The sequence below is a fragment of the Oncorhynchus tshawytscha genome, linkage group LG20, assembly GCF_018296145.1.
Source record: "Oncorhynchus tshawytscha isolate Ot180627B linkage group LG20, Otsh_v2.0, whole genome shotgun sequence".
Classification (NCBI taxonomy): Eukaryota; Metazoa; Chordata; class Actinopteri; order Salmoniformes; family Salmonidae; genus Oncorhynchus; species Oncorhynchus tshawytscha.
This window is the reverse complement of record NC_056448.1, coordinates 15,899,490-15,909,178: the sequence shown is the minus strand read 5'-3', so window position 1 is coordinate 15,909,178 and position 9,689 is coordinate 15,899,490.

Sequence of the window (9,689 nt, the reverse complement as noted above, 5' to 3'; positions counted from 1 at the left end):
TAGGGAGTACAGTAGGCTACAGTTTTAGCTACACCCCTGCAAAGCCAGCTGTGAGATGCTCAATGCAGAAAAACTTTCAAATGAGCTAAATGACTAATGCTTGCTTTGAGGAAAACAAAACCGTCCTACATGAAAGCACCTGTTGTTCCTGATGACTCTTGCTCTCCATGGCTGATCTGAGTAAAGTTTTAAACAGATTAACAATGCAAGGCTGCAGGGCCAGACAGAATACCAAGGCATGTTCTCAGAGCATGCGCAGACCAGCTGGCAAGTGTCTACACAGACATTTTCAATATCTCTTTGTACCAATCTCAACATGTTTCAAGCTGATCACCATTGTCCGGGTTCTCAAGAACTCAAATGTAACTTGTCTAAATGACTATCACCCTGTAGCACTCACATCTGTAATTATAAAGTGCTTTTAAAGGCTGCTCATGACACATATGAACACGATCATCCCAGACACTCTGGATCCACTCTAATTTGCAAACCGCCCCAACAGATCCACAGGTGACGCAATCTCAATTGCACTTCACACTGCCCTCTCCCACCTGGAAACGATGGGTAATAACTATGTGAGAATGCTGCTCATAGACTAAAACTCTGCATTCAACACCATGGTCCCCTCCAAACTCATCACAAAGCTTGGAGCCCTGAGTCTGAACACCTCCCTCTGCAACAGGATCCTGGACTTCCTGACATGCCGGCCCCAAGTGGAGAGGGTAGGCAACAACACCTCCGCCATGCTGACCCTCAACACAGGTGCCCCTCCGAGGTGTGTGCTTAGTCCCCTCCTGTGCTCACTGTTCACCCACGACTCCAACACCATCATCAAGTTTGCAGACAACACGACGGTGGTAGGCCTGATCACTGATGCCGATGAGACAGCCTACAGGGAGGAGGTCAGAAATTTGGTAGTGTGGTGCCAGGACAGCAACCTCTTCCTCAACATCAGTAAGAACAAGGAGCTGATCATGGACGACAGGAGAAAGAGGCAAGAGCACGACCCCATTCAAATCGATGGGGCTGTAGTGGAATGGGTCGAGAGCTTCATGTTCCTTGTCGTCCACATCCCTAAGGACTTAACATGGTCCACACACACCTGCACAGTCATAAAGAGGGCACAACAGCACCTCTTCCATCTCAGGAGGCTGAAAAGAGACATCACTGTGGCCGAGCTCCCTGCCATCCAGGACCTCTGACACCTATTAGGCAGTGTCAGTGGAAGGCCCAAATAATTACCAAAGACTTCAGCCACCCAAGCCATAGACAGTTCACTCTGCTACCATACGGCAAACGGTACTGGAGCATCGGCTCTTGGACCAACAGGCTCCGAGACAGATTCTACCCCCAAGCCATTAGACGGCAAAATAGCCATAATACTGCTAAATAGCCATAATACTGCTAAATAGCCATAATACTGCTAAATAGCCATAGTACTGCAAAATAGCCATAGTACTGCAAAATAGCCATAATACTGCTAAATAGCCATAATACTGCTAAATATTTAATTAAATGGTTACATAGACTATCTGCATTGACCCGTTCTTGCATTGACTTTATGCACACTCACAAGACTATACAGTACCTTCAGAAAGTATTCATACCCCTTGACTTATTCTACATTTTGTGTCACAGTTTTAATTATTTTAAAAAATCTGACTTATCTACACACAATAACAAAGTGAAAACATGTTTTTAGAAATGTTTGCATATTGATTGAAAATGAAATACAGAAATATCTCAGTTACATAATTATTCCCACCCCTGAGTCAATTCATGTTAGAATCAACTTTGGCAGGGATTACAGCTGTGTCTTTCTGGGTAAATCTTTAAAAGCTTTGCACAACTGGATTGTTTAATATTTGCCCATTATTTGTTTCTAGATTCTTCAAGCTCTGTCAAATTGGTTGTTGATCATTGCTAGAAAGTCATTTTCAAGTCTTGCCATAGATTTTCAAGCAGATTTAACTCAAGACTGTTAACTCGGCCACTCAGGAACATTCACTGTCTTCTTGATAAGCAATATCAGTGTAGATTTGGCCTGTTTTAAGTTATTGTCCTGCTGAAAGGTGAATTTATCTCCCAGTGTCTGGTGGAAAGCAGACTGAACCAGTTTTTCCTCTAGGATTTTGCCTGTGCTTAGCTCGAATCAGTTTTTTTTATACTGGAAAAACTCCCCAGTCCTAAACGATTACAAGCATACCCATAACATGATTCAGCCACCTTGCTTGAAAATATGAAGAGTGGTATTGGATTTGTCCCAAAAATAACACTTTGTATTTAGGACAAAAAGTTAATTGCTTTGCAGTATTACTTTAGTGCGTTGTTGCAAACAGGATGCAAGTTTTGGAATATTTTTATTCTGTATTGGTCTCATTCTCTTCACTCTGTCAATTAGGTTAGTATTGGGGAGCAACTACAATGTTGTTGATCCATCCTCAGCTTTCTCCTATCACAGCTATTAAACACTGTCACGGTTTCAAAGTCCCCATGGCGAAATCACTGAGCAGCTTCCTTCCTCTCTGGCAACTGAGTTAGGAAGGACGCCTGTATCTTTGTAGCGACTGAGTGTATTGATACACCATCCAAAGTGTAATGAAGAACTTCACCATGCTTAATTAGATATTCAAAGTCTGCTTTTTTTGCATTTTTATCTACCAATCGGTGCCATTCTTTGCGAGGCATTGGAAACCCTCCCTGGTCTTTGCGGTTCAATCTGTGTTTGAAATTCACTGCTCGAATGAGGGACCTTACAGATAATTGGATGTGTGGGGTACAGAGATGAGGTAGTCATTCCAAAATCATGTTAAACACTATTATTGCACACAGAGTGAGTCCATGCAACTTATTATGTGACTTTCTAAGCAGAGTTTTACTCCTGAACAAAGGGTGTCAAATAATTATTCACTTAAGAGATTGAAGATTTGAATTAATTTGTAAAAATGTCTAAAAACATAATTCCACTTTGCCATTATGGGGTATTGTGTGTAGGCCAGTGACAAAATACATCTACATTTAAACAATTTTAAATTCAGGCTGTAACGTAACAAAATGTGGAAAAAGTCAAGGGGTGTGAATACTTTCAGAAGGCACTGTATATACAACTCACACACTACACTGACACTGACACTCTCACACAAAACCCACACAGATAACACACACACACACACACTTTCACACTCATCATATCCTACTGCTACTCTGTTCTTTATTTTTTACCCTTAAAATAATAATGATTTATTCTAATGAAGATAATAAGCGATAGAGCACAGAAGTACTACAATATACATGAAGCAGTAAAGAGGATCTTAGATAACAGGCCTATTTTTATATTTAAAAAAAAACACACATATTTAACATGCATTTAAGCAGGGAGTCAAAAGAGGCCAAGACACTGAAGAGAGAATGAGAAGTAGCATGATCTACTCTGTTTTAGTGAGGAAGAAACACAGGAGCATAAACCATAAAAGTCTAAATTACACAATGTGTATTTTTCTGACAGTACACAGTTTTCATTATGCATAGAGCAAGTCATATGAGCACTGGCCAAGATGCTGACTGAGATGGATGTTCCGTATAGTGTCCCTCTGCACTAGGTGTATAGGTCTGGCATATGTGGGAGGGAAACACACACACATCCTGTGAGGTTCATGCCACTCTAACTGTGCATGCATAATGACCAGAGGTGGGGATTTGATTGATAAAAAGCTGGGCTGATGCAGTTTGACCACAGGAAAACCTGCTAAAGACTACATAAAGCCATGCACTCTAACATTGACATTGTCCTATTGGCCAGCTCACTACAGGAACTTCTCCCTCTGATGAATACTCCACCAAGCACAGCACAGGAAGTAACGTCCCATTGCATCACAGAGCCTCATGGGAAATGTAGGCAAACTCGACCTGACAATGTCCAGTCCATTGAAGAGTGTGAAGGATATGTGAAGGATATCAGCTAGGTGCTAGCCCTGCTCTGGGTTTGCTTTCCCTAAAGTCAATGATCCATACATAGATAACATGCATTGGCATATAGAACCTGATCCTCTAGGCTTGGTAGGCAATGGTTAAAAAATCAACTAACTTTATGCAACTGGATGGTTTGGAAAGAGACTTGACTATATTACTGATTGGCAAGTTTCTAGAGATCCCAATGAATTCATTTCTGCATGATTGTGTTGGTTTATTTGTGCGAGGCAAACAGACATATGCTACAGAGAGATAGATGAAAGAAAGAAAAATACAGTTCATTTATTTTCACTCCCCCCAAAAAAGTAGGAAAATGTGTGCAGTCACTACTGTAAATTGCTCTATATGAGAGCATCTACTAAATTACAAAAATGTACAATTTCATCCAGGGTGACAAAGCAGAAACATCTGCAGCTCTCTTACCCTGTCATTTAGGTTTTGCAGGGCTGATTTTCCTCTGCTCTCCCGTATCTTGACCCTTGGCAGGGAGATGTCCGTCACTCCTGCTACTGCCCCCCGGCAGTGACTGGAATTCCAACATCTTGCTGTCGCCAGAGCCTTCAACTGGACAGAACATGCCACAGAATTTCTGCCGTGGCTTGGGGCTACCTGAGCCCATGTTCGCGAAGAAGACAGGGACGGTTGTCGATATGATTCCACGGTGCGGTTGCTGAGTTCTGAACCCTTGTAGCGTGACTTGCAAATTGCGATCTCTAAGCTTGGACAGCCTCCGCCTTGCCGGTTGATAGCGGTAGTCTCACCTTGAAGGATATCAGTGCTGAATGAAAATGCTGTATCTATATGTAGTGTTGAAAGGGAGACAAACATGCATCATAAATTAGAAATGATTTAATCTGTAAAAAAACGAAAAATCTTCAAGTACAATTATTTACTTAGCTCATCTCAAGCAATGACTCAGAGATGCAGTACATTCAGACTGCACAAAATGTTCACTAGCTTCTATCCTTTTCATGGCACCATACGATTTTGAGACTAGGTGTAACCTGTTACACTCAGATAATTGCTTACCTGCACTCGTGTAGATAGAAAATATAACCCATGTAGCCTAAATGCAAAACATGAACAAATGATCTAATAACATTCTCAACCTATTATATATCCTAATTTCTCACTAACCCAATGGGCAATGTGTTTGAGAGATGCTGAGAAGGTATACCTTTAAGCTGCAAGCAAACTCCTCCACAGTGACTGGCGCTCAGATATGGCTGGAGGACATCAGAGTAAAGCCATATGTCTGGAAGTGATGCTCAAAAATGAACAGTGAACTCACTGGCATATGACAATGCTTTGTCAATCAAATCTCATCTGTTGCCCCTATCGATGAAGTGTAGCCTACTACTTAGAGGGGTATGGCCACTATGGTGTCAATCAAAAGCCTCATACACTGGTCCTACTATGATTTGTACCTGAGAGGTTAGTGGTGAGAAAACAACTTTAATTAATGTAACTATTGTATTGGGTTAAATTGTGGCTAACTGAAAACTTTAATTCTGAACCTCACAACCAGCTCTACAATGAAGGGAGCTTTCCTTCCAGCACCACCCCATTCTGTGTGACTGGGCAAGTCTGCCGCACAAGTGGCAGGTGAGCTGAGAGCTCTGGCAGGAGTTGCTCATGTTCTGAATTCTTTCTTTCAAAAAAAACACTGATAGATTCTAGATTCTGAAGAATAATAACATTTTGAACTTTTAGGTCTATAACGAAGTTGCCCAAAAACAGATGGCCACTGGGACCCATGTCTGCCTTCTGGTCCTGGCATTACGAAACAGATGGGGTTCAAAGAGTTGTAAATCCATTTTATGCACTATTGCTACTTACACTGTCACAGAAAACACAACTCTGAAGTTGATGCATTTGCATCCAATCCCCCAGTGGTTAGATAATGTATTTTCTGTGTCTGATTAATTGGTAGTGCACAGCAATGATCACAGCTTTCTCTTGGTAACACACACACACACACACACACACACACACACACTTTTTCCATCTCGCCTCCTAACCCATCCCATCTTCTCCTCCTTCCCCATACAGAACCTCAGAACACCTGCTTCCAGCCAATCGAGAGGCGGCAAGTTCCTCAGCTCCTCCCATTGCAGCTGGTGGCGTTACCATGGGTTACAGGTTGGTGGCCGGCTCTGTGTGTCCTTCTCCAGTGAAAACATAACCCTCCCCATCTCAACAGGCCAGACTTCATACAACACACTCAAAATACATTCATGCATGTTTTCACTGATATTATCTAAATAAAAAAATGGAGGAGGATGTACATGCATATTTTGAATGACGAATGATGTGTATGCATGCATCATTACAAAGCATGCGGAACTGAATTCTAGGATAACTTCTATTTGTATCTCTGGAATGCCATATAAAATCCCCCCTTCATGGATTACCATCAATTACTGTTCTGCCCCATGTACCACTGGTTAGAGAAGAATGGGAGTGAGGGTGTACTTTTCTTGGATACTGCTCAACAGCATTCTGACTCATTTAGCCATCCTGACTGTTTATCCAATTCAGCCACCTTGCCACATGCCAGACAGAGGATCAACGGGTTCAGTGCAATTGTGTTAAGATCAAGTTACACTGCACCTTACAGTCTGACTCTCAGTGTCTGTGTCATTTGTATTGTCAGAGTGTACAAGGATTGCATAACTTAACCATCTGGATACATAGAAGTCATTTCTATTGAACGTTGATTTCATATAGGTAACAAGCATACATAGACACACTACACGTCCCCAGCCTTCCCAAATACACAAAGCATACAGGCATGCCTCATATATATCTTCACCACTAGAGGACAGTAAGCTAGTCTTTATAGGGACTGAACAAGAAACGATGTAAACCTCAGCTTAGTCCGTGCTACAAATCAAACGTCTTTCACTGGTTTAATTCCTGAGTTACTGCTAAACCACATGCAGACCGAGACAACTCATTCCTGTGTGGCATCTGTGAACTGCTTCAAATCGCACAAAAGCAATGCTTTCCATTGGTGTCCCAGGCAGGGGTTCTAGTCCAATTACATGCCGGGAAGTATCATGGCCATGGGGTTAAGGGTCAGAATGACTGAGCTAGGAGCATGGGGTATTGACTGACAGCAGCTCTTGGAGAGTGTTGTTCACCAGTTGTTGTTGAGATCTCTATATCTGTGCTGTGCCTACAGGAAGGCAGAGGCCACTAAAAGGGTTTCACTGATTGATAATTCAACCTGGGTAGACGTAACATAGTAAATGTAAATCTGGGACACTCCAATTAGTATGATATCTTACTTTTCATATGGTATGTATTAATTTGTCCTTCATCCATTTGTATGATATGTTACAAATTGAAATTTGTACAATATTATTTATCTGTTATTTTACCAGGTAAGTTGACTGAGAACACATTCTCATTTGCAGCAACGACCTGTGGAATAGTTACAGGGGAGAGGAGGGGGATGAATGAGCCAATTGTAAACTGGGGATTATTAGGTGACCGTGATGGTTTGATGGCCAGATTGGGAATTTAGCCAGGACACAGGGGTTAACACCCCTACTCTTACGATAAGTGCCATGGGATCTTTAATGACCGCAGAGAGTCAGGACACCCGTTTAACGTCCCATCCGAAAGACAGCACCGTACACAAGGCAGTGTCCCCAATCACTGGCCTGGGGCATTGGGATATTTTTTAGACCAGAGGAAAGAGTGCCTCCTACTGGCCCTCCAACACCACATCCAGCAGCATCTGGTCTCCCGTACAGGGACTGACCAGGACAAACCTTGCTAAGCTTCAGAAGCAAGCCAGCAGTGGTATGCATTGTAACTCGTACAAAGTGTTTGCGAAACTTATATGTTAAGAATTTCAATTTCTTGTGGTTCACGTATGCTAGGTGGCTAATATTAACTAGGCTAGGGGGTTAGGTTTTGGAGTTAGGTTAAAGGAAGGGTTAGCTAACATGCTAAGTAGCAAGTAGTTGCAATTCAGCTAAAATTGTCTGTGATGAAATTCGAACACGCAACCTTAAGTTGCTGCTAGACGTTCGCGTTATACGTCTACTCATCCACCCCGACCAACCACCCTCCTTTTGTCTAATGTAACCATACCAAGCATTACATTTCATACTAATTTGAGTTTCCCGGAGTTACATTAAATATGTTACATCTAGTTTATGAGACCAGGCTGGATAATTTAAGTCCAATCATTTTAGTGACAGACAGGATGTGTGTGTGTGTGTGTGTGTGTGTGAGAGAGAGAGAGAGAGAGAGAGAGAGAGAGAGAGAGAGAGAAGGGGGGAATGAAAGTATCTGAGTTTTGAAAGTCTCAGGGTAGTCATCTTACAGTCATGGAGCTTATAAACAGATCCACAATCATGTTACAAGCATCAACACAGCAATATGATAAACTACATGGGTGGGTTATTGTCCAGAGGGGGAAACTGAGTTACTGCTAAACAAAGTAGGTTCAGTGAGTTAGGCAGCTAACTTTAATAAACAACCAGAAATAACTATTGATTTTTTGGTTCATTAAGAAATTAAGAAAGCTAAACATATGTGTTATTGGTTGTTGAGTCAATTACACCATGGAAGCTTCTCTTTCTAAAAAATGTAAAGTTATTTAAGAATATTTAACCATGTTAGCTAGCTAACTCATTGATCCTGCTTTGTAGTACACCCCCTCGGGATGAGGCATAAGTACCAGCTGTTCTGGATGACTGTATGATAACCGTCTCGGTAGCCGATGAACAAAACCTTAAACAGGTCAACATTCACAAAGCCGCTGGGCCAGACGGATTACCAGGACATGTACTCAAAGCATGCGTGGACCAACTGTCAAGTGTCTTCACTGACATTTTCAACCTCTCCCTGACCGAGTCTGTAATACCTACATGTTCCAAGCAGACCACCATAGTCCCTGTGCCCAAGGAAGCAAAGGTAACCTGCCTAAATGATTACCGCCCCGTGGCACTCACTTCGGTAGCCATGAAGTGCTTTGAAAGGCTGGTCATGGCTCACATCAACAGTATCCTCCCAGACACCATAGATTCACTCCAATTCGCAGACCGCCCCCAACAGATCCACAGATGACGCAATCTCAATTGCACTCCACACTGCCCTTTCTCCCGTGAACAAAAGGAACACCTATGTGAGAATGCTGTTCATGGACTACAGCTCAGCATTCAACACCATAGTGTGCACGAAGCTCATCACTAAGCTAAGGACTCAGGGACTAAACACCTCCCTCTGCAACTGGATCCTGGACTTCCTGACGGGCCGCCCCCAGGTGGCAAGAGTAGGCAAAAACACATCTGCCACGCTGATCCTTTACACTGGGGCCCCTCAGGGGTGTGTACTTAGTCCCCTCCTGTATTGCCTGTTCACCCACGACTGCGTGGCCAATCACGACTCCAACACCATCATTAAGTTTGCTGACGACACAACAGTGGTAGGCCTGATCACCGACAACGATGAGACGGCCTATAGGGAGAAGGTCAGAGAACTGACAGTGTTTTGCCAGGACAACAACCTCTCCTTCAATATGAGCAAGACTAAGGAGCTGATCATGGACTACAGGAAAAGGTGGGCCGAACAAGCCCCCATTAACATCGATGGGGCTGTAGTGGAGCGGGTCGAGAGTTTCAAGTTCCTTTGTGTCCACATCACCAACAAACTAACGTGATCCAAACATACCAAGACAGTCGTGAAGAGGGCACAACAAA